At 46.9% G+C, this 25,276-nt stretch overlaps 1 protein-coding gene and 1 pseudogene across 1 annotated transcript in view; one reads left to right on the plus strand and one right to left on the minus strand.

Annotated features, from left to right (window-relative positions):
- The window catches only part of LOC126253693 (uncharacterized), a 212,076-nt gene that overhangs the window by 71,899 nt on the left and 114,901 nt on the right, over nt 1-25,276 (plus strand). The gene's annotated exons all lie outside the window — the stretch shown is intronic.
- Nucleotides 14,610-14,727, minus strand: LOC126253953 (5S ribosomal RNA; annotated as a pseudogene).

The raw sequence follows: 25,276 nt of genomic DNA on the forward strand, positions 1-25,276 counted from the left end.
AATGCTATTTAGAAGAAACTGTAGTTAGAACTCAGACTGATGCCGGAGAGAATTGGCCATGTGGGTGAGTCACACACTCGGGCAGTAGTTGTTCATCTGGTAGACCTCAGACTTGCGAACGACCGTCACTGCCGACAGTGCACAATCTGTTCATATGACGAAACACAGCTTTGAAGCACCCATACTCCAACCTGGCCTTTTCTTATGAGATGTGGAAGGAAACTTCGCGAGCCGTGTTCTCCTGAGCGGAGACGGACGCGGGCGTGGAGCTGCAAAGCGCTGGTGGGACTGCCCCCACGGGGTTATTTACTGCCTCGGCGGCGCTGCGCGCCAAACAATGGCTATCGCGCAGGGTGGGGCTCGCCGATGCCGACCGGCTGGGAGAGCTGGGAGACGCCCGCCTGCAGCACTGTCACCCCGAGAGCCTGCCTCGAGAGCCAGCCGTGAGAGCCAGCTCCCACCGCGCCGGAAACGCTCCGGAGCGTTACTTATTCCGCCGACAACGCATGACCAACAGTTGCTTTTACATATCCGTTGAAAGTTTCTGATTAATTGCCTATATATATACATATATACTGTACATCGTTGTCTCAGCTGATACTGCTACTTAACTTTCGCTCTTATCAGAACCAACATCGTATCTATTTCTTCTTCTTGTTCTTTTCGTTTGAAACTACTTAAGACCATGGGGCTCGTTTTGACTCTTTACGCGTGTCTTCTATTTCCCCTTGGCCCAGAAGGCTTTCATTTTGTGGCTGTGAGCAAGCTTCCTTTCGTCTGTCCACTTTGCTCTGCTGGTTCCCGTGCTCTGTTTGGTGCTAAGGGACTCTGGGAATACTCCTTGCAGTCATCCGCTGCAATCTGGGCCGGTCCTACATGGTTTCTAGTGGAATTACAAGTTCCTCCAGGTCTAATTTCACTGTGGTGATCCATTTGTTCTTGGAGGTTTTCCCTCTATCTATGGCCAGTCCTGTTCGTGAGTCGGCAAGGGTTGATGCGGTCAAACGTACAAGGAAGGCCAGTCGCCTTTTCCTCACAGGTGTGATACTGATGTCTCATTCGAGGTAACGCAGGTCACTGTAGCGTCTGGCCATCCTCTTCTCTTCTTGTCCCTAGTATTCTCCTAAGAGCCGGCCGGAGTGGCCGAACGGTTCTAGGCGCTACAGTCTGGAACCGCGGGACCGCTGCGGTCGCAGGTTCGAATCCTGCCTCGGACATGGATGTGTCTGATGTCCTTAGGTTAGTTAGGTTTAAGTAGTTCTAAGTTCTAGGGGACTGATGACCTCAGCAGTTTAGTCCCATACTGCTCAGAGCCATTTGAACCATTTTTTCCGGGCATCGATGTGTGTGATGTCCTTAGGTTAGTCAGGTTTAAGTAGTTCTAAGTTCTAGGGGACTGATGACCTCAGATGTTAAGTCCCATAGTGCTCAGAGCCATTTGAACCATTTGAATTCTCCTTATGATTTTCCGCTCCTTGACCTCCAGTTTCCTCAGTGGGCCATTCCTGTTCATTAACAGGCAGTCAGAGGCGTACGAAATGGAGGGCCTTACTGCTGAGCTCGAATGTTTCGGTTTAAGGTTCACGGAAAGGTACTTCGAGATGTAAATGCTCTTGATGCTCTTCAGCTTAGCACATCTGATATCTACTCTCCTAAATACTCGGCTGCAGTGACTTTACGAATAGTGGTGCTTTCTAATGGAATTGGACATGGGGCTCACTTGATGTTAGTCATGAACTTAGGTTTTTTTTTTTTAAATATACTGGCTCTCTAACCTGTTTCTACTGCTGTACTGTAGAGACTCTGTAGTTGGTGAGTAGACTCCTCTGTATGATTGGGTAACAAGGCCAGATGATCTGCAAAGGCTAGGCAAGGTACACTGAGGTTATCTTTCTTGTAACCAATATTCATTGCAGATAGCCATGACACTGAGCTAGTCCATTCCCTGACAATCTTCTCCAGTACACAACGCTGTCTAAGTTCCATTTCAATGGTGAAATTCTCAGAAAGCTCACCTCTATCTTTAAATTTGGAGGTGGTATTCGTCAGAGTGGCCTATGTGAAAAAAGGTGCACAAATATTCAGACAGACCGTGATAAGATTTTAAAATGGTGCAAAGATTGTCACCGTGTTTTAAAAGTTCAGAATCATGAAAGTGAGCGTATCACAGAACACCATATCAATATCAGTGAGTCACAAGTGAGTCAACCAACTCTCACGAATACCTGAGTGTAACACATTGTGAGGATAAGAAAAGGAATGATCACATGGGATCAGTGGTAAGTTGAGCAGGTGGCACACTTTAATACAGTGGCAAGATACTGGGAAAGTGCAATCAGTCTACAAAGGAGACTGCCGGCCGGAGTGGCCGTGCGGTTCTAGGCGCTACAGTCTGGAGCCGAGCGACCGCTACGGTCGCAGGTTCGAATCCTGCCTCGGGCATGGATGTGTGTGATGTCCTTAGGTTAGTTAGGTTTAATTAGTTCTAAGTTCTAGGGGACTGATGACCTCAGAAGTCGCATAGTGCTCAGAGCCATTTGAACCATTTTTACAAAGGAGACTGCCTACAAACCACTTAAGCGTCTCTTCTTAAAATGGTTCAAATGAACTTAACTTTTGAGGTCATTAGCCCCTAGAACTCAGAACTACTTAAACCTAACTAACCTAAAGACATCACACACGTCCATGCCCGAGACAGGATTCGAACCTGCGACCGTAGCGGTCGCGCGGTTCCAGACGGTAGCGCCTAGAACCGCTCGGCCACTCCGGCCGGCGTCTCGTCTCACAAAATTGTTAAATTATTTGTGTTGTGGCGTAGCAAGCTAGCTACGCCACACTGAGAAGTAGCCGAAAGGGCACGCGTCAACTCACGCCGTCTTGCGTTAAGTCTGAAACAGGATACTTTATGAATGCTACAAAGAAAAGAACGGAGCTTCTCGTATACTTAACTTTAATTAATTATGGTACATTTCTCTTGATAATATAAGTGAGACTCTCTCCAGATATGGTTAATGGCGCCTTGCTAGGTCGTAGCCATGGACTTAGCTGAAGGCTATTCTAGCTGTCTCTCGGCAATTGAGAGAAAGGCTTCGTACGTGTAGTCGCTAGCAATGTCGTCCGTACAACTGGGGCGAGTGCTAGTCCGTCTCTCGAGACCTGCCGTGTGGTGGCGCTCGGTCTGCGATCACTGCCAGTGGCGACACGCGAGTCCGACATGTACTAATGGACCGCGGCCGATTTAAAGCTACCACCTAGCAAGTGTGGTGTCTGGCGGTGACACCACAATTTGCGTCCCGTATTAAACAGGACTAAAAGGCACTATTGAACATACAAAAGAAGAGCACCACGAATAGTCACAAGTTTGTTTTACTCACGGAATAGCGTCACGCAACAATGAATAAGCTGCAATAGCAGTCGCTTAGAGGATGATGCCAATTATTCAGCGAAAGTTTCCTTACGAAGTTTCAAGAACCAGTATTAAGTGAAGAATCTAGGGACACACTTCGGCCCCCTTCCTTTTTCTGGAAATTAATAGTAAGTGAATGGCTTGGACAGAAATAGCGTGCCTCCCTAGCGCCGTCATCGCCATCCCATTACGCCTCCCTCCAGAGACGTCAGCGCTGCCAGCCACTCTCCTCCTGAGGACATTTGCCGGCAGCGTTGCTAGTTGCTAGTTGTGCTAGTTGCTAGTTGTAGTCAGCCAGCCAGAGGACAGGGCGTCGGCTGGGCTCGCCGACAGAGGTCGCAGGTCGCTTATCCCCCTCCCCCCTCCCCCCTCTCCCCCCTGCACTTTCTCCCCTCCCCAGCACGCTGTTCTCTGCCAGCTCTACACAACAGCCTCTCCGCCAGTGCCACAACACTGCTACTGCCTTCTCCGTGGCCTCGCGTAGCCACTTGCGGTAACATCCAGCACGAGCGCTGCATTACGAGCCGTAGGTGGCTGAGTGCTACTGCGTGGAGGTCGTACTTACACTCCACAGTATGACCCTCGTTAACTAAGCGACTCGAAGCGTCTCAGTCACAACTGAGATTGGATCGCCGCGCGAACCGGATCGATAACCGCACGAGTTTCAGCTGCTGCATGGACAACGTCTTGCAATGGATGGAATGCAAAATATTCCGATGATAGCACTCAGTAGCTACTACGTAAGTATGTTGGTATCGCCTTCCTGACACTTTCAGGTTGCGTACTTCCCGACAAACAGCACTCTTGACTGCTGGCATTAAACGAGGACAATTTTCTGTGGCATGTAAGTACGCGACGGCATTTCCATGTTGAATTGTGTCCTTAATCAGCGACAAACGTCATCAAAATGGATCAGCTCAGAGGCGGTGGGCGCGTGTTTTGGTGTAGAGGTTTTCCAGCAGCAGCACTTCCTGCGTAACCCACCGGAAAACGACGTACAGAAATCTTTTGAGGTGTGGAGGGAACGAACGCAGACGTGTGTGGACAAAAATGACAATGGCGATGACAATTAGTAGACCATATTTAGTAAATCATCAGTGTGGATGCTCTTTAGTCAGATCTCATAGCTGACGCTACCGGGGGAAAACAAGGTTCGCTGATCGGGACCCAGTGTGACGAACAATTTTAATCTGCCAGTAAGATTAAAGCGCAATCCTTTGCAGAGTGAAATATTCACTGTAGAATTACTCTGCTAAATGAAATTTTGATCCTGTAGGAGTGTGCGCCCATATGAAACTTCCTGGCAGATTAAAACTGTGTGCCGTACCGAGACTCGAAGTCGGCTCTGTTACATTTTGTAGGCAAGTGCCTTACCCACTGAGCTACACAGGCACGATTCACGACCTTTCCTGACAGCTTTACTTCTGGCAGTACCTTCCAAACTCCAAACTTCCGGGTTGCTGAGCTGGTAGAGCATTTGCCCGTGAAGCGAAAACGCCCCGAGTTCGAGTCTCCGTACGGCACACAGTTTTAATCTGCCAGGAAGTTTCAACTAATCTCCTGTCAGAATTAAACTGCTTCTATGTCGGAAGAATTAAAACGTTCCTTTCATCCGTTTCTCGGTGCTTCCGAGTTTTACTTGCAGCTGCGGCCAGAAGTCCCGCACTCTTAGCCGTGTATGATTCGCGAGACAAATACGCGACCTGTAAGCCTATCACCACAAACTAATACGGAAAAGCTTACTGGCGGTCCAGGAGTAATTCTTTGCACCACATCTACATCTACATCTACATCTACATCTACATCTATACTCCGCGAGCCACCTTACGGTGTGTGGCGGAGGGTACTTATTGTACCACTATCTGATCCCCCCTTCCCTGTTCCATTCACGAATTGTGCGTGGGAAGAACGACTGCTTGTAAGTCTCCGTATTTGCTCTAATTTCTCGGATCTTTTCGTTGTGATCATTACGCGAGATATATGTGGGCGGTAGTAATATGTTGCCCATCTCTTCCCGGAATGTGCTCTCTCGTAATTTCGATAATAAACCTCTCCGTATTGCGTAACGCCTTTCTTGAAGTGTCCGCCACTGGAGCTTGTTCAGCATCTCCGTAACGCTCTCGCGCTGACTAAATGTCCCCATGACGAATCGCGCTGCTTTTCGCTGGATCATGTCTATCTCTTCTATTAATCCAACCTGGTAAGGATCCCATACTGATGAGCAATACTCAAGAATCGGACGAACAAGCGTTTTGTAAGCTACTTCTTTCGTCGATGAGTCACATTTTCTTAGAATTCTTCCTATGAATCTCAACCTGGCGCCTGCTTTTCCCACTATTTGTTTTATGTGATCATTCCACTTCAGATCGCTCCGGATAGTAACTCCTAAGTATTTTACGGTCGTTACCGCTTCCAATGATTTACCACCTATGGCATAATCGACTGGAATGGATTTCTGCCCCTATGTATGCGCATTATATTACATTTATCTACGTTTAGGGAAAGCTGCCAGCTGTCGCACCATTCATTAATCCTCTGCAGGTCTTCCTGGAGTACGTACGAGTCTTCTGATGTTGCTACTTTCTTGTAGACAACCGTGTCATCTGCAAATAGCCTCACGGAGCTACCGATGTTGTCAACTAAGTCATTTATGTATATTGTAAACAATAAAGGTCCTATCACGCTTCCTTGCGGTACTCCCGAAATTACCTCTACATCTGCAGATTTTGAACCGTTAAGAATGACATGTTGTGTTCTTTCTTCTAGGAAATCCTGAATCCAATCACAAACCTGGTCCGATATTCCGTAAGCTCGTATTTTTTTCACTAAACGTAAGTGCGGAACCGTATCAAATGCCTTCCTGAAGTCCAGGAATACGGCATCAATCTGCTCGCCAGTGTCTACGGCACTGTGAATTTCTTGGACAAATAGGGCGAGCTGAGTTTCACATGATCTCTGTTTGCGGAATCCATGTTGGTTATGATGAAGGAGATTTGTATTATCTAAGAACGTCATAATACGAGAACATAAAACATGTTCCATTATTCTACAACAGATTGACGTAAGCGAAATAGGCCTATAATTATTCGCATCTGATTTATGACCCTTCTTGAAAATGGGAACGACCTGCGCTTTCTTCCAGTCGCTAGGTACTTTACGTTCTTCCAGAGATCTACGATAAATTGCTGATAGAATGGGGGCAAGTTCTTTAGAATAATCACTGTAGAATCTTACGGGTATCTCGTCTGGTCCGGATGCTTTTCCGCTACTAAGTGATAGCAGTTGTTTTTCAATTCCGATATCGTTTATTTCAATATTTTCCATTTTGGCGTCCGTGCGACGGCTGAAGTCAGGGACCGTGTTACGATTTTCCGCAGTGAAACAGTTTCGGAATACTGAATTCAGTATTTCTGCCTTTCTTCGGTCGTCCTCTGTTTCGGTGCCATCGTGGTCAACGAGTGACTGAATAGGGGATTTAGATCCGCTTACCGATTTTACATATGACCAAAACTTTTTAGGGTTCTTGTTTAGATTGTTTGCCAATGTTTTATGTTCGAATTCGTTGAATGCTTCTCTCATTGCTCTCTTTACGCTCTTTTTCGCTTCGTTCAGCTTTTCCTTATCAGCTATGATTCGACTACTCTTAAACCTATGATGAAGCTTTCTTTGTTTCCGTAGTACCTTTCGTACATGATTGTTATACCACGGTGGATCTTTCCCCTCGCTTTGGACCTTAGTCGGTACGAACTTATCTAAGGCGTACTGGACGATGTTTCTGAATTTTTTCCATTTTTGTTCCACATCCTCTTCCTCAGAAATGAACGTTTGATGGTGGTCACTCAGATATTCTGCGATTTGTGCCCTATCACTCTTGTTAAGCAAATAGATTTTCCTTCCTTTCTTGGCATTTCTTATTACACTTGTAGTCATTGATGCACACTGACTTATGATCACTGATACCCTCTTCTACGTTCACGGAGTCGAAAAGTTCCGGTCTATTTGTTGCTATGAGGTCTAAAACGTTAGCTTCACGAGTTGGTTCTCTAACTATCTGCTCGAAGTAATTCTCGGACAAGGCAGTCAGGATAATGTCACAAGAGTCTCTGTCCCTGGCTCCAGTTCTGATTGTGTGACTATCCCATGTAAAATCAGTCTGAATAAGGATCTCCAACCTGGCTTTGAGACGAGGGACAGGGTTAAACTTGTCACAGCTCCAAAGTCAATAATTAAGAGCCATAGACCTATCTAACTACTCTCAAGAAGATTCAGAGGTCCGACCACTCGACTGGAATGCGAACGCCGCTAACTGTTCGTACACTACCTCCACCTGGCTCCTAGCGGCTTCCGCCGATAATCTGGGCATAGAAAAACAGAAATACGGTTCAATGCCGACGTTTCAGAATAACGCAGCACTTAAACTTCCACGGAACCAAATAGAATTTACTCGCTTCCATTAAAAGCTCGACAAGTCAGCCTCGTCCAGGTCCACTACTCGCTCCGCGATCTGATGTAAGGGTGTGTCTGCGCACGCTCCCTTAACGGGAACACTCGTCTACAACACCGGAAAGCTCAGCGCGAATTTCGCGCCCGCGCACGATAACGCGGGTTCGGAACCTCTCAATTTTCCGTACTGCAAGAAATAAGTCTGCTGATCGCGAAAGATCATCTGCTCCCGGCATCTTACATTACGAAATCAGCACCTCCGCTAAAGTGCCGGCCGGCTACTCGATTTCACCTAGCTACAGACCGCTTCCATGAAATTAGTTTATACTCAAGTCTCACAGCTAATCTGAATCAGGAGCAAAATATAGGCATTTTCGCTGACCATCTTATGCTCCCTCTCATAGAGATTTTGCAAGGTGCTGCTTCCTGGTAGGACTTTTACGACTTTTACGACTTTCTCTCCAGCTGGGCTCGGCAAACACCGGCCGACATGGGGGATTTACTCGCCCTTAAAGTCGACCTAGTCGCTTCCAACCGCCGCACATTTACGGAGATTAGGGAAAGAACAGCCTATGTTCTTAGGGTCGAACAAAAACAACCCTCCCCCTGCAGCTGGAAACTGGCAGAGCGCCTACAACACTGAATAAGGCCAGCACACGCGGCTGGCCCGAAAAAGAGTGTCATAGATTTACTTTCAAAATGTGATATGATAAAAGTCATTATCCTTACATTTACCTGTCTACTTGTTTGAATAGTTAACTGTATATTTTAAAAAACTAAGAAACTTCAGTTAATCAAACAATATCAGTCATAACGTTGGTTGCCAGTCGATGAAGGACCACCACACAGTACTGCAGTACTGTTTCGTTACATACCAGTAGTGACAGGGGAGTAATTATATTCTCCCTACATGTAGTCCATTGGCTCTTAAAACAGACTTCCAGTCAAACGCAACTACATTCCTCCTACTCTCTTCCCCATTTTTCAATTCCGCTGACAATGAATGCGAAATAAACCTCCTAACGAGGGACTAATGATGCGAGGACAATAAGAAAGATCTGGCATATGGGCAACGCTCCAGCGAGCACGCAAGTATTGCAGGCATGCCGACCTTACGAAGCAAATGTGCTGCGGTACTTCATACACTGCACGCCGTTTTATTCAACCGGTTATCTGTTTCTGTTGGTAACATTCAACCAAATCATCGTTCTCCTTTCTTCTGGCTAAGGTAATATGCATCTATCATGCAGCTTTACAGTAAATTTATTTTGTCCGTGAGTCTAAGCAAGGACCCGGCTACAAATTCCGATACAGTGTATGCTTTTACTGTATCAGAATGGAAGTCAAAAAATGACGAACACGGCTAGAAAACCTCCAACATCAGCACTGTCTTGTCTATAAATGAGAAGAGGTTCTATGATAGCGTGATATGTAATGGTACACCAAACCTCGAACTAATCTACAGGAAATTAAAATTGACGTCATATTACCTTCATAGCAGGTGTGACCAATAAAATTCAAATGGCTCTGAGCACTATGGGACTTAACTTCTAAGGTCATCAGTCCCCTAGAACTTAGAACTACTTAAACCTAACTAACCTAAGGACATCACACACCCATGCCCGAGGCAGGATTCGAACCTGCGACCGTAGCGGTCGCGCGGTTCCAGACTGTAGCGCCTTTAACCGCTTGGCCACCACGGCCGGCTGTGGCCAATATTAAAGTACGAGTGCCTATCAGCCTAAAAGGTGCTGAAACCTTTGGGCCCACCTGGAAGCCTGTACGGAAAACGCGTCGGTGAAAACGTACTCCGTATAATGCAAAGATTGAAGTTCGAATCCTAAACTAGCACACAGTGTTGGCGCGTTTAGAGCTGCCACTGGTATTATTGTTTGGACAGGGACTTACGGCAGTACGGTCTTTACCGCTCATTACAGACTCTGCGACACAAAAAAGTGAAGCACCCATAAGACGTGGTTGGGTGCCAATCTAACCCCGTATACGCACACCCCCATCGACGGGTTTGTCTCTGTGACAGATAGAACGGCCGTGGTGCATTAGTGTCGTAAGCGTTTAGTGCTGTTTCCTGGCCAAGGGGCATGAACAGTGTCAGATATGACCACCGTGAAAGATACAGGGGTGCCACGGATTCATGTAAGGCAGCGTTATCGGCACCTCGCAGAGTTTGAAAGGGGCCTCTTGTGTCTCCATCTGCCCGGCCGGTCGAATAGCGCAATATCAGATTTGTGGGGTATTCGCTTGTAGTTCGTTGGTTTATTTGGGGAAGGGGACCAAATAGCGAGGTCATCGATCCCATCGGATTGTGTCGAGGATTGGGAGGGAAATCGGCCATGCCCTTTCAAAGAAACCATTCCGGTATTACCCTAAGTGATGTAGGGAAATCACGGAAAACCTGAATCAGGATAGCCGGACGCGGATTTGGACCGTCGTCCTCCCGAATGCGAGCACAGTATGCTGATCACTTTGCCACCTCGCTCGGTATTGGGTTGTGACGGTGACCAAATGTTGGACTGCACTGGAAGGCGGGGGCAGGCATAGTCATGCTCAAGGTACCGATCGGCCACGCCTGACCACCACAACGGAGGATCGCCATATTGGGCACAGAGCACACCGTCACATCTTCTCCTTCTACCCGAGAACAAGAAAAGGAGTCCCCCTAACATCTTGTGTCATCTCGCACCATTGGTCTGAGACTAGCAGCAGCCGAACGAGAGAATTACTGTCCCATGTGTAGGCTGCCAAGAAAGCCACGACACAAGCGCATCCGTTTGGAGTGTTGCCGTGAAGGGGAAGCACCGTGTTCAGCTACGAATCCTCGTCCCCTGGATGACCACCGTAGGCGAGGTCCCCCTCTTCCATTACCTCGGAAAAGCGCAGCGGAGCTACTGCTGGCGTCGTGTTCTGGGGAGCCGTCGGGTGTGACTTTAGGTCACGGGTAATAGACACTGAGGGAACCCTGCCGGCGCAGCGGTACACCACGGAGATCGTGTGTTGTGATGTAGAACGAGATTTTCACTCTGCAGCGGAGTGTGCACTGATATGAAACTTCCTGGCAGATTATGTGCCGGACCGAGACTCGAACTCGCGACCTTTGCCTTGAGAGGTGGCATGAGCCCCCTCTCATATTTCTATCTTACGATATTCGTCTCTAATTGTATGCAGTGAAAAGTTGCTATTCCTTCACACGCGGACTTCCCACGCAGCGTCTCTCGTCACCTGGGTGGTCCGGTGACAGGCGTGCTCCGCTGATCTGGAAAGGGTTAAGCCGACGGGTGTGAGGAAGCCGAGTGAATGCTTTGCAGACGCCGACATTGTCAAAAGACACGCCCGGAGGGGTCTGAAGTAGCGGCTGGGCTAGAGGTTCCGTTACTTCGCAGAATCTTAGCGAAAACACTTTCTGGCGGGCTACCAGCGAGGCGTGGGAATGACTTGTGTACCCAGGCAGTTGTGGCGGGAAAATTCCCGCGCTTTCTGCAAAATAGTAACTGTGATTGGCTTGCTCAGGGCATAGCTCCGTGACGTAGCAAAATCTGCGCAGAAATTGACGCCAAGAATCTCCATTCGTTGAATGGTAGTGCTCCGGCAATGGAGTGGAATTTTCCGCCGGTTTTCGAGTTGCTGATTGGAACGTTTAACCACGGCCACTGTCGTGGGGGCGGGAATGTTGTGTGTTCGGCCTGTACGGGTGCTCTAGGTAGTCGGCTCTCGCCTTTCGGTCGAGGACGTCGAAGCAACCAGCCATCGCCTCCGATACGCCAGATCGTGTTCTGGCAGTTAAGAAGACAGTTTGGTAATGTATGTCCGCAGCACCGGCAGATAGGGATTTTCCTAGGTGATAATCAGAGCTCAGCAGAGCGCGCCTGTTCGTCTTTTTCTAACTTTGTTCTGTCTTCACTAGCAGCAATTAATGTTGGGTTAGCTGTGTGTCTCTCTTAAGATTTGAGTGGGAAGGAATTGGCTCCACATACCAGTTCGTCATAAACCTCACAATCTAGTTTAGGGACAACTTCACCTTCACAGCGTTTGTTTGAGTATCCAATTTGAGCCAGTTTGATGTATTATAAATGTTTCATGTGTTTTTGTTTATCATTTTGTGTTTAGTCTTAATAAATCATATTGTTATTTTGGACAGAACTTTCATTCTGTTAATCGATAGAGCAACCCTATCATTCCTCACTATGTTAATGAAACCTTCGTTTATTTAACTTATTTATCAAATTAAATTATTGCAGGTGTCAAACTCTCTTCTACTCCACTGACAGGGTTGATTAGAGTCAGTTCGCGTATTTTTTTTAATCCTTGTGCAACAGTGAAAGTCGGAGTTAGAATAGGGGGGGCTTATAGCATCATTTACATATGTAGATTCTAGAGGAATTCAGTGTTAAATACACTGCTAGCCCCGGCACCTCGCAGCCTTTCGCGGGCAAGTGCTCTACCATCTGAGCTACCCGAGCACGACTCACGCCACGTCCTCACAGCTTCACTTCTGCCAGTATCTCGTCTCCTACCTTCCAAACTTCACAGAACCTCTCCTGCATATACCTTGCCCGCGAAAGGCAAAGGTCCCGAGTTCGAGTCTCGGTCCGGCGCACAGTTTTAATCTGTCAGGAAGTTTCATATCAGCGCACACTCCGCTGCAGAGTGAAAATCTCATTCCGGAAACACCCCCCAGGCTGTGGCTAAGCCATGTCTCCGCAATATCCTTTCTTCCAGGAGTGCTAGTTCTGCAAGGTATGCAGGAGACCTTCTGTGAAGTTTGGAAAGTAGGAGACGAGGTACTGGCTGTGCTGTGCTGTGTTACTTGTCACGCGACAGTACGGTGATGTTATTATTTTTAACAGGACACATGACACATATCTCCATGAACTGTTTGCGTGATGTTGAGCTACTTGCGTGGCCTGCAACATCTCCAGATCTGTCCCCGATATCACGCGCTTGGAACCGGCGCCGACATCATTTCTGGCCCAGTGTCAGTGTGAGCGACATCAAGGACCAGTCACATCAGTTGTGGACCACGTTTGTTTTGTAAAGAAAAACAGTCTTTTCTTGCTGCACTGTATTTCATTTCTCCCAGAAGCGTTTCGCCATTTTGACTTTAAGGCATCTTAAGTGGAATCTAGAATCATACAGTTTCGTTTTGATATGCGCTATTTTTAGATAATAAAACAGTTCATGTCTCTTTTTTATGTAAATAAGTGATTATTTACAGTTCTTCGCGTTTTTGGCCGGCATCTGCGTTTCCTCTCATCTGGTCACATGCTGGAGGTCGCACAATAACTTCATTTACGAAAATTTTGAACATAACAACGGAAAACGCGAAGAATTGTAAGTAACCACTTCTTTACACAAAAAACCAGATGTCAACTGTTTCATAATCTACAAATAACACATACCAAAATAAAACTTTGTCATCTTGCATCCAACTGAAGATGCCGTAAATTAAAAAAGGCGAAACGCGTCTGGGAGAAATAAAATACAGTGCAGGAAGAAAAGGTGGTTTTCGTATACAGAACTTGCTGCGGAGGACGGCCATGCAAATAGACTTGTTGGTTGTGGACCAGCAAGCCTCAGGAGAGTACACAACGTCTTGATGACACTTTTCCATCCGAATAGGTGAGTGTATCGAGGCCAGAGAGAGTGCAACGTAATACTGACAAGTGAACTTCATGTTGCCAAGTTCTTCGTAAATTACGCTCTATTTTGTAATCACTGTAATAAAAACCACGTACCGCCTCAATCTGTTAAGTTTCATTTCGTTTCACCCTCCTGTTCTTGCTGCTTCACCTTCAGCAGTGTAGCTCTTTGTAGCGAATTAGTGTAAAATAGTCATTTTACTGTGTCGATAGTGAACTTCTGACGGCTTTATTCCAGTCTCCATCCTTCCGTCCTTTCTAAGAAAAACTTGGGGCAGAATGATTTCACTTACGACAACCTACCGCAAGTTACTATCATGGCGTTATGAGGATACGGTTTACAATGCGTGACGAACGGTAGACGAGGGATGCGATTAGGCCAGTACCGTGTACGTGTAAGTAGTGGCCACACCAGCACAAAAAAAAGTTTCGTCCTCGGAGAATTCGGCTCGTTATATACGTTGGCGCGCTCCACAATTCTTATCTCCGCGGCCGTATTTATTACGCGGACGTGTGTTAGCGTGTTAACAAGCCGCTTGCCGGGTTTAATAGTTTTGTCGCGTAGCGGGCGGGACACGGCTGGCCGACCCGCCGGCCGTTACTCAGGTCAAAGTTTCAGTTTACTTTTATTGCGGAGCCTCCGCCCACCGGCAGCATGCTCCGGCATTGGCTGTTACCAAATTCCTTGCGGTGCGCGTCGTAACTCTTTGCATCCTTCCGCCGTTTACTGCGCTGGGCAAATCCTCCGTGCAAAACGCCTGCAGTCGAGGCTATTCGCAGCACGCACTGGACAAAAGTAACTGAGCTATCGAAGCAAAACGTCTTTCTATCAACTGCTACATTATACTTTATTTAAAACTTTTAATAAACTGTTATTGGTAGCTTAAAAAAAAAAAAAGAAGAAGCACTCCGTCTTCAGACCACAAGTGTCCCATCGGGGCCATCCGACCGCCGTGTCATCCTCAGTTGAGGATGCGGATAGGAGGGGCGTGTGGTCAGCACACCGCTCTCCCGGTCGTTATGATGGTTTTTTGTGACCGGAACCGCTACTGTTCGGTCGAGTAGCTCCTCAATTGGCATCACGAGGCTGAGGGCATCCCGAAAAATGGCAACAGCGCATGGCGGCCTGGATGGTCACCCATCCAAGTGCCAGCCACGCCCGACAGCGCTTAACTTCGGTGATCTCACGGGAACCGGTGTATCCACTGCGGCAAGGCCGTTGCCCCAGTTTTTTAAGACGAACTCTGTAATTTCTATACTTTCAGCTATTACCCATCCAGGCACAAAGGAATACAGACATTGCCTGCAGTTGAGCGTTGATTTAAATCAATAGAGAAAGTTGAAAATTTGTACTGGACCGGAATTCTAATCCAGGTCTCCTGATTACTAGGGAGATGCGCCGACCACTGTGCCATCCGGACACAGTTGTCATGGCAACTATACGTACTCTCCTACCATGCCTCCCGTCAGACCCAAATTCTCAACTTGACCACATACTAGGAATGTTGTGCTCCTTGGTCATTATCCTCATTACTCGCGGCGTTTCACCGATCTCCGTAAGAGTTCGAGCCCGCATTGAAGATATCATTGGACCTTAATTATTCACTCATGTCGGAAAGAACAGACACCACATATACCAGTTTATCATCAACATCATTAACGGTTCGACGTCCAACGGTGGGTACCTCCTCCAGTTTAATCCATACTTTACGGCCTTCAGCTATATGATTCCATGTTAGCCGAGTATGTTTTCCAGTTTGATACATTGATCTTCCCCTGCTTCGTCTTCTTGATCTTTTGTTTTAAATTCTTGGTATGTCAGATCTGGTGGTCTAGCAGTAAAGCCCGTGCCTGGAAACCGAGAGGTCTCGGGATCGAATCCCGGTAGCACAACGGAAATTTGCGAGTGCCTTTAATCTACCCTTGGCCTCTCAACGACGTGAAGAATCGGCACCTGGTTCGGATTGCACATTAAAGTGCAGGTCTCGTTTCCTCGGTTGGATAACTGGAATAGATTAGGGACACTGAAGTTACGGGAATAGCATCCTACTGAAAGACTTGCACTCGGCTATTGAATCACATGTCATAATAATACCCATTATCTATTGGCCTGGCTGGAAAAAATGGTTCAAGTGGCTCTGAGCACTATGGGACTTAACAGCTGAGCTCATCAGTCCTCTACAACTTAAAACTACTCAAACCTAACTAACCTAAGGACATCACACACATCCACGCCCGAGGCAGGATTCGAACCTGCGACCGTAGCAGCCGCGTGGTTCCAGACTGAAGCGCCTAGAACCGCTCGGCCACCTCGGCCAGCACCTGGCTAGAAGCCCTTTCTGTCCCTGTTGCATTCCTGCTACACTCATAATCACGTGTTCCACAGCAGAACCCCGGGAATATTTCATAAACTATTGCGGACAATAAAATAACGTTTTCGGCAAGCGATAGTACGTTCCCGAAGTCGCGAACATTTCTCTTTATGTTTAATACTCATCAGTGTTTTATGCATTAATTTACTGAAGTACCTGTCATTCTTTTCTACTTTTTTAATTCTAACAGAGAAGTTTGTGGTGTTTACAATGAGTGTAGCAATACTTTATTGGCTTAAGGTTCCAGTGGAACTTTTCACTAAAGGCAGGTTTAAATTGAGTTTAATGCGAATACGTATGTTGCTGAAACAGTGCAGTTCCACCTCTACGACACGTAAACATCGTTTAAAAAGGGCTCGGTGAAATATTTCATCTCAATCGTAGAATGCTTTGAAACACTTGGAATACTTACAGTTTAAACATTTTGAAGTGCTACATCGACGCATTCCTCTAGAGTTATCGGATTTCTACATACAAAAGTGGATGTTTGTGTGTGTCTTTGTGAGTAATCCCAAAAAGTCTGTAATATTAACCTTCCTGTGACAAGGCAGTGTCGGATCTGACAAGATTTCTTTGTTTTCTTTTGCGCAAAAAACAGCGCTGATGGTGACTAGTGTGTCGTGTCTGTAAACCAAATGAACCTGATCTATAAAGGGCTAAGTGTCGAATACAAAACGCCCTTGTGACATAAAGGTTAATTTCTACCCATCTCCTTCTTTAAGTCGACAGGTAATTACGAAATATTCCTTTGTGCATATCTTCCATAAAGTACTGTACACAAAGCAGTTCCCGTTTTATAGCTAAGCTCACGTTTTGTTTCAGAGGTGCCTTACTGTTGAGATTCGAATCCAATTCTGTTCGCTTGAGACATCGAGTACAGCGTCAAACGCGCCTTGTGCCGACTCGCTACTAGTCATGTATTGCGCTCGTGAAAGCCAACTGTGAGAAAAATGTTCAAATGTGTGTGAAATCTTATGGGACTTAACTGCTAAGGTCATCAGTCCCTAAGATTACACACTACTTAACCTAAATTATCCTAGGGACAGACATACACACCCATGCCCGAGGGAGGACTCGAACCTCCACCCGCACCAGCCGCAAAGTCCATGACTGCAGCGCGTCAGACCGCTCGGCTAATCCCGCGCGGCGTCAACTGTGAGGTCTTCCACAACATACGCAATTTACATGGGACTTGATGAAGCAGTAAACTCTAATACCCTGTCGTCGGTTCAGCCTTTGGTTATTTTCTAGAGATTTTTCATACATGTAACACATATTTCAACTCTCACAAGGAGCTGTGCGTGTAAAAAGTCCCCATTGCGTAAGAACACAGGCGTCAAGGCTCACGCAAAGCCTCAGTGTAGATGTATCTTGTCAGATTATACGAATAGGACCTATGCATGACTCAGTCATTAGCAACCCACATAAAGTACCTCAAATAAATCATGTCTCGCAGTGTTTTTTAAACACTTTCCATCCCGTCATCAGACTCAAGGCTCCTTAACACCATGATGCATACCAAAAAGAGTGAATGAATTGCTTGCATTTCCCGGTAATGTACGTAATGGTATCCCGTATTGTTAATACCAAACATCTTTTCCCGTCTCTAACGCTTCCCCCTTGTAACATGGGCCAAGTTTCTTCGGTCTCTTCTTTTTCAGATTTAACCTGCCGTCGACAGCACTGTTTCACAGTCGAGTTAACAAAATTTAAGGAGTTGTGTCAAGCGTCTTAAAAACATCGCTGAAATGTAAATCCTGTTACGTTCCGGCACGCAGAGTATCGCCTGAGGATTACGCACGGTTGTCTGGTCCTGGCAGGCGATGCTCTCGCTACCCGAGCGAGCGACCAGCGCGCTGCGTCCGGATGCCGCTAATTGGGTTCTCGGATGCGGACTGCCGTTGTTATTCGGTCCAGCAGTTCTTTTGTCCCCGATAAGGTCGAGAAAAAAAAAAGTCTTCACTGCGAAGGCAAATAGGCTGCTGCTCAGCTGTCAACGTCGAGGTCATTTAGACGCGGATAATTAGCTTAATTGGACGAGGATGCGATAATAATTCCGTCGCGGTTTGACTGCAATAATTTAGGAAAACCGCGGGAAATCTAAATATGAACTGTCGGATTTATGTCTGAACTTTGGTCGTACGAGTCAAATGAAGTTGATATACAGACCATCGAATAACAACGGTACGCAATGGAGTCATCTCATGTATTTCCTACGAGTAACGGGAAAGCTTTCCTTCCTCAGCTTGATGAACAAGCCTAATTCCTCCAAATTCCCCTCTTACAACTAATTTTAACTTTTCAGTTCGCTTCGGCTTCACAGTGAATAAAGACTCTTGAAGCAGCTTTTGCTGTTATACAGTCCTTTACTAGGATTACTACCCGTTTCACACCGTTACAGGAGCATTCTAAGTTGATGCACCGTTAGTTACAAAGCAATTTTTAGAATAGGATTTTATATAGAGGGAAAAATTTTTTTTTTAAATTTTCAAAAATATTTGTCAAACGTGCATAAGCAGAAAAATTGTGGAAAACACTTTTAAAAACCACTACTTACATGATTAGTCCTCAAACAATCGCGAAGCTACAATGTCCCATAATTTAACAGGAAATCGATATTATTGATCAAATGGTTCAAATGGCTCTAAACACTATGGGTCTTCTTTCAGTCACTTTTTGTGAATATTTATTAGTACGACGCGATTCGGCAGCATGTTGCCATCCGGTGCATTACAGTTACATGTTTATTAATCTGATGTGTGGTGAGCATTATTTATTGGATGTGCCAGAGAGAACATGTCGCGAAATACAGAAACATCCAGTTATTTCAGTGTATACACGAAGTGAGCTGTATGCTTAAATCATTTCAGTGATATCTTTAGTTACATTCTGCTGGAACTCTATTTGTCTGATACACAGAGGAAGCGCGGTGTTGTGTTTTACTGTTGTCGGCGTGCCAGACAAATACGTATCCAGAAAAAATGTACGTAAGGACACCGACGAGATGATGTAAGCATACAACGCACAAAATGTGTACACTGGAATAAATGAATCCCTAAAACTTTTATCTATTATGGATGTGAAACACTGCGACCATGATGAGTAAAGCTTTCCAGAAATTACTGCAACCAATCGCTTTACAATAAGAATTGAAAAACAAAACAAAAGGCGACTGGTTGCAATAATTTCTGGAAACCTTAAAAGAATCTTTCTGTACAGTGTTATATTTCGGGACATGGCCTCACTGCCACACCCAGCAAATAGCCTTCATCAGGGTTCGGACTGCGTACATATGACCGTGATGCACCTGATGATGGCAACACCCTGGGGAAACGTGTTGTGCTAATACTGCGATTAACGAGTGACTAAGCAGTGAAAATTATTTCATATAAAGCTGGTGCTACGTTGTTCCTTCATTTCTATACCAATCGCCGCACTCAGTATAAACATTATTTCAAAAAATGGCTCTGAGCACTATGGGACTTAACTTCTGAGGTCATCAGTCCCCTAGAAGTTAGAGCTACTTAAACCTGACCAATCTAAGGACATCACACACATCCATGCCCGAGGCAGGATTCGAACCTGCGACCGTAGCGGTCGCGCGGTTCCAGACTGTAGCGCCTAGAGCCGCTAGGCCACTCCGGCCGGCTGAACATTATTTCAAAGTGTCACACTGCAGAAGCTGTCAGCTGTGATCAGGACTTTGGCGACGATGTTTGGTTTTCATTTTGCGTACCGCAGCTTCCCACCTGACAAATAATAGAGGACAAGTGCTACTCCGAGACGAAGACGTTGGAACAATAGAGAAAGTTGTGGCGGGCGACATCGATGCAGTCGGAAGACTGATGACTTCTGTCCCACAAATAAAACGTAATCGATGTGAGTGAGTGCTGACGCTGCATTTGAAAGCAACCGAACTTCTTCTCCAATTCACACTCTTTGCCTAGAAGTACGTCACATTTGAAGCAAATTAAATGTCGTAGAGGATTTTTTTTTCTGACATCGTCTGTTCGCATAGATACTCCGCGTGCTCGTTTCTGTGTTGACCGAAGATAGCTTGTTGCACTGTGAAAGGCATTTAGGTAGTCTTCGAATGCGGAATGTCCTTGTCGCTCGAGTCATTAATCCGACTCGTGGAACGCAGTTTACCAGAAAAAAGGGTACCTTGAGAATTTAGCAAGCCTGTACTCGGAACCTGGAGTTGTGGTCGAGGTGCGCCGCTTGCTGATTGCGAGCTGCGATGCCCGGCCATGTGACGGACGTGTGTGAGCGCCAGTGGTGGGGGGGGGGGGGGGGCGCCGCTGCCAAGTTCAAGGCGCCGCCAGCCCGGCCGGTTTCGGCGCCCTTGCCCGACACCTGTCGCCCGGACACTAACCTGTCAGCCAGTACCGCCACTTAACTTACGGCCGCCGGCGCCTGTCCTGTCCAGCGTGCTAAATATCCCACGAAGCAGCCGCGGCTCGGTGCGCCGGTACGAGGGAACAGGTATCGCTCGAAAAGCCTGTTTCTGTACCAGTCCAACGAACCTGGAGGATGGAGGGAAAGGCGAAGATTTCGTGTCGGACAAATTCCAGTTCCAGCATTCACAGAAGCCGACTTCGTAAAGCCATAACAGGATTTTTACCACGCACCTCTAAGTGCAGATTAGCCCAGTTCTCCCTACATTACCTTTTTCGGTGAACTATGTACCACCGTCCCACATTTTTGACAAAAAGAATTAACCACTGAATACAGTACCGATACTACTGGAATCGTCGTGACAGTCGGCAGCAGAACCGTGAAGATGTAGCTGTCGAGTGTTGGCGTGCCAGACTCTCGGCAAACCGTGAACAAACGTCTTCCGTGGGTGAAAGATCTGGAGGAGTCGCTCGTTGGGGCAACAGTCGAACACCCTCTCTGTCTATGTATGTCAGGAGCGCACGAGCAACGTGCAGTCTCGCGTTATCTTCTTGAAATACGAGGGACGTACAATAACTAATGCAACACTTTTTCTCGTCCAATTTCGGTTGAAAAAATGCGCAGTTTGTTGTGTGACAACGTGAAATATTGCTGCTTCAGTTCCTATAGTTACATGAAGTTCCCATACGTGGCGGACCTATGCGTAGACTTAAAAATGGCATCGTAACGGAGTTGCGTTCCAAGCAGAGAACGGTCATTGAATGTTTTTTTGGCACGAAGCTAGACCATCCCAAATATTCATAGGCGCTTGTAGAGCGTCTACGGAGACCTGTCAGTGAACAAAAGTGCGTCGAGCCGTTGGGCGAGGCGTCTGCCATCAGCACAATAAGGTCGCACAAACTTGCCCGAAATCCCGCGTGCCGACCGGACGCACACTGCAGAGACTGGTTCAAATTGGTTCAGATGGCTCTGAGCACTATGGGACTTAAATCTGTGGTCATCAGTCACTTAGAACTTAGAACTACTTAAACCCTTAATAACCTAAGGACATCACACACATCCATGCCCGAGGCAGGATTCGAACCTGCGACCGTAGCGGTCGCGCGGTTCCAGACTGTAGCGCCTACAACCGCTCGGCCACTATTTTTAGTTACACGCATGTTTTGACCAACAGCATGTGTTCTGCTGCCACACTGCAGGAGAACCTTTGAGTATGTAGTGCCACTTTCTGTGTTGTTTCAGTAATAAAAATAGTGTTGAGTGCTTACATTTACTTACACGTGTTGCAAAACAGTTGCATTCACTACAAAACAAATTGCCATCTACTGGAACTTAGGTACGTCAAAGCAACTATTTTGGATAATATATAAGCAAATGTAAGCACTTCGGCGCATTTTTATTGATGAAACAAGTGGCACTGAATACTCAAATAATCTTGTGCAATATGGGAGCAGAGTATATGTTGTTGGTGAACACATCTGTGTAACTAAAAATATTAGCCATCTGAAGATGGGCATGGAAGCCCAAAACCGGTTATGGCATTAAAATCGTTTAAGCGATCTTGGCTTTCGAATTATTTCTACAACAGAGTGATCGCCCCACTATGCACGATGTGTTCACTGCAAAACTAAAATAAAACATTTAAAAAGTATTTGAGTTTGCTTGCGGCGTTCGCCTTCGATTATAAAAGACCGCGCAGTTCACCAGACAGAGAGGATGGTCGTTTCAAGGCGAGAACACCCGTCTGCGCTGCAGCTAGATTGGGAGACGGGGGCAGACTGTGTGATGATGCGTCTGTTCCTGCACCCTGTACTCTGGGATATGGATTTCATTTGGTCTGAATTTGCTGTCATATACTCCTGCAGTGTTGAGTTAGCTGTCTCTGCACTTGTCCATAAAATTGTCCTCGGGGTGTTGCATTCTTCTGTCGGCCGTATATGTGCACCAACCTAGTTTTCGCAACGCGCTGTGCACCTGAAACAAATGACCATCGCTCCCTTCAGTTCCACTCACATCGGAGCAGGCGCGCAGATGGTCCGCGCAGTCAGCCGGTTCGACTCCCGGACAGACGGGTCCGCCCCCGCTGCGGGTGGGCGGATTGGCCGGCCGGCGCGTGGGAGTCGCCGTCCACTGTGGTGTCGGCGCCGGCCACCCGCGACTGGCGCGGGCTGACGCGGCCCAGTTTCCCCCGTGGACCCGGCGCTGAGCCGCGCCTCGGGAGAAGACGGGACTACACCAGTCCGGGGCCGGGCGCGACCGCGAGAGTTTTACGGCGGAGAAACTCGCCGCCGCCGGCCACCCGCTGGCCGTTTTCGCCCGCCTAGTGTCCACAGGGGCAACAGATGGAGGACGCAGCCCGGGAAGCTGTGTAAACACCACGGTGTGTGCGTCTACCGCGGAAAGTAACTTGAGGCAGCCACGAGGAGGAGTCGTTGTGCAATGTGCCTTTACGCCTTCACTCCCACACTATTCCACCCTCGCCTTCATGTCAGACCGAAGTTTTACCGAACTTTTAAATTCCGCTTTTCAGAAAGCGTTCACGTAAGAGAATCGTGCAAAAATACCATGAACAGACTTCCGTACGGCCGACATAGTAATAAGAATCCCTAACATAGAGAAACAACTACGTAAAAGAGTTGAAAATAAATAAGTCGCCAGGTCCGGATAGAACCACAGTTCGGTTTCACAAAGAGTACTCTACGGCATAGGCCCCTTACTTAAATTGCACTCACTGCGAATGTCTGGCTCAGCGCAAAGTCCCAAGCAAGTGGAAAAAAAGCGAAGGTTACTCCCGTATATAAGAAGGCTAACAGAACGGACCTGCAAAATTTCACACCAATATCCTTAACGTCTGTTTTCTGCATAAATCCAGAACGTATTCTGAGTTAGAATGTAACGAATTTCCTAGAGACGGAAACGCTTACCTCCATGGATCAGCAAGGTTTTAGAAAGCATCACTCGTGTGAAACTCGGCTTGCCCTTTCCTCACACAATATACTACAAAGTATGGATGAAGGGTAACACACAGATTCCATATTCCTACAAATCTGAAAAGCATTTGACACGGTGCCCTATTGCAGTGTTGAAGAAGGTACGGGCATTCTGAATAGACTCCCAAATACGCGAGTGGCTCGAAGACTTCTTAACTAAGACAAGCGAGTACGTTGTCCTCAGTGGCGGGTGTTCATCAGAGACAAAGGCATCGTCAGGAGCGCCCCAGACAAGTGTCATAGGGCCGCTGTTATTTTCTATATACACAAATGACTTCACCGACAGGGTCAGCACAAATCTGCAGTTGTTTGCTGATGATGCTCAAGTGTACGGAAACATGTCGCAGTTGACCAATTCAAATGGTTCAAATGGCTCTGATCACTATGGGACTTAACATCTAAGATGATCAGTCCCCCTAGACGTAGAACGACTTAAACCTACCTAACCTGAGGACATCACACACATCCATGCCCGAGGCAGGATTCGAACCTGCGACCGTAGAGGTCACGCGGTTCCAGACTGAAGCGCCTAGAACCGCTCGGCCACACCGACCGGCCAGTTGACCGACTGCAGGACGATACAAGATGACTCATACGCCATTTCTAGTTGATGCGATAGATGTCAGCTGGCTCTAAACGTAGAAAAATATAATTTAATGCGGATGAGTAGGAAAAAGAAATCCATAGAGTTCGTATACTCCAGTAGCGGCGTCTTGCCCGACGTAGGCGCGTCATTTAAATATCTGGGCGTAACGTTGCAAATCGCTATTAAATGGAACGAGCATGTCAGAACTGTGCTTGGGAATGCGAATGGCCGACTTCCGTTTATTTTGTGAAAGAGTGGTTCATCAGTAAAGGTGGCGCCGCGTATAGGACCCTAGCGCCACCTATTCTTGGATACTGCTAGGGTGTTTGGGATACGTTTCAGGTCGGATTGAAGGAAGACATCGAAGCATTTCAAATGCAGGTTGATAGATTCGTTAGCGGTGGATTCGAACAACACGCTAATGTTACGCACAAGCTTCGGAAACGCAAATGGAAGCTCTGGACGGAAGCCGACGTTCTTCACGAGAACCACTGTTGAGAATATTTGGGGAACCGGCATTTCAAGCTGACTGCACAACGATTCTGCTGTCGCCAACATGCATTTCGCTATAATAATGTCTTGTGGCGAGGACATCCCGTCGGGTAGACCGCTCGCCAGGTGCAAGTCTTTCGATTTGACGCCACTTCGGCGACTTGCGCGTCGATGGAGATGAAATGATGATGATTACGACAACACAACACCCACTCTGGGATCATCTGAGCCACAATTAAATTAAAAACATTAAAAACATTCCCAGCCGGGAATCGAAACCGGGCCCTTAGGATTGACAGTCTGTCGCGCTGACCACTTTTTTTTTTTTTTTTTTTTTTTTTTTTTTATCTAATGAACCGCTGCAGGAGCAGGACGACGGGTAGGGCAGGGGTCGACACCCGAAGCCTGGCCATCCCGCCGCCACGCCCAAGCAACGTGTTCGAGTTCGAGGATCGAAGGATAAGGAAGAGGATGTACTGGGTTTGTCGATGTTGTTTTATTTATTTATTTCTTTAATTTTTATAACATTTATTTTTGTATTATAGATTTATTTTGTTTCATTACAAAGAAAGATCCTACAACTGCCGTAGCCGAGCGTCCGGGTCGTCTTCTCGTCTGTTGGGAGGGGTTCCCCCCTATTCCGTCCGTAGAGGATCAATATGCTCCAGGATTCTTCTTCATTTTCAGCGTCTCATACCCGGAACGCCCCAGTGAGCAGGAGGATCCGCAAATAATGAACCTAAATAATTAGCGAAACGAGTTCTGTACTTCGGGTGGCGGCTGAAAGCCGCATGTGTCGTCATCAATAGGGACCAAAAGTCGAGTGTGCCTTTGGGAGCATCGCAAAATATATAGTAAACGGCCATGCCTTTCAGCCAGTTAACGGCGTTCGTTCTGGTTGATGGAAAGTATACGCCGTCGGGGCGCAATACGTC

The sequence above is a fragment of the Schistocerca nitens genome, chromosome 4 (assembly GCF_023898315.1).
Source record: "Schistocerca nitens isolate TAMUIC-IGC-003100 chromosome 4, iqSchNite1.1, whole genome shotgun sequence".
Lineage (NCBI taxonomy): Eukaryota > Metazoa > Arthropoda > Insecta > Orthoptera > Acrididae > Schistocerca > Schistocerca nitens.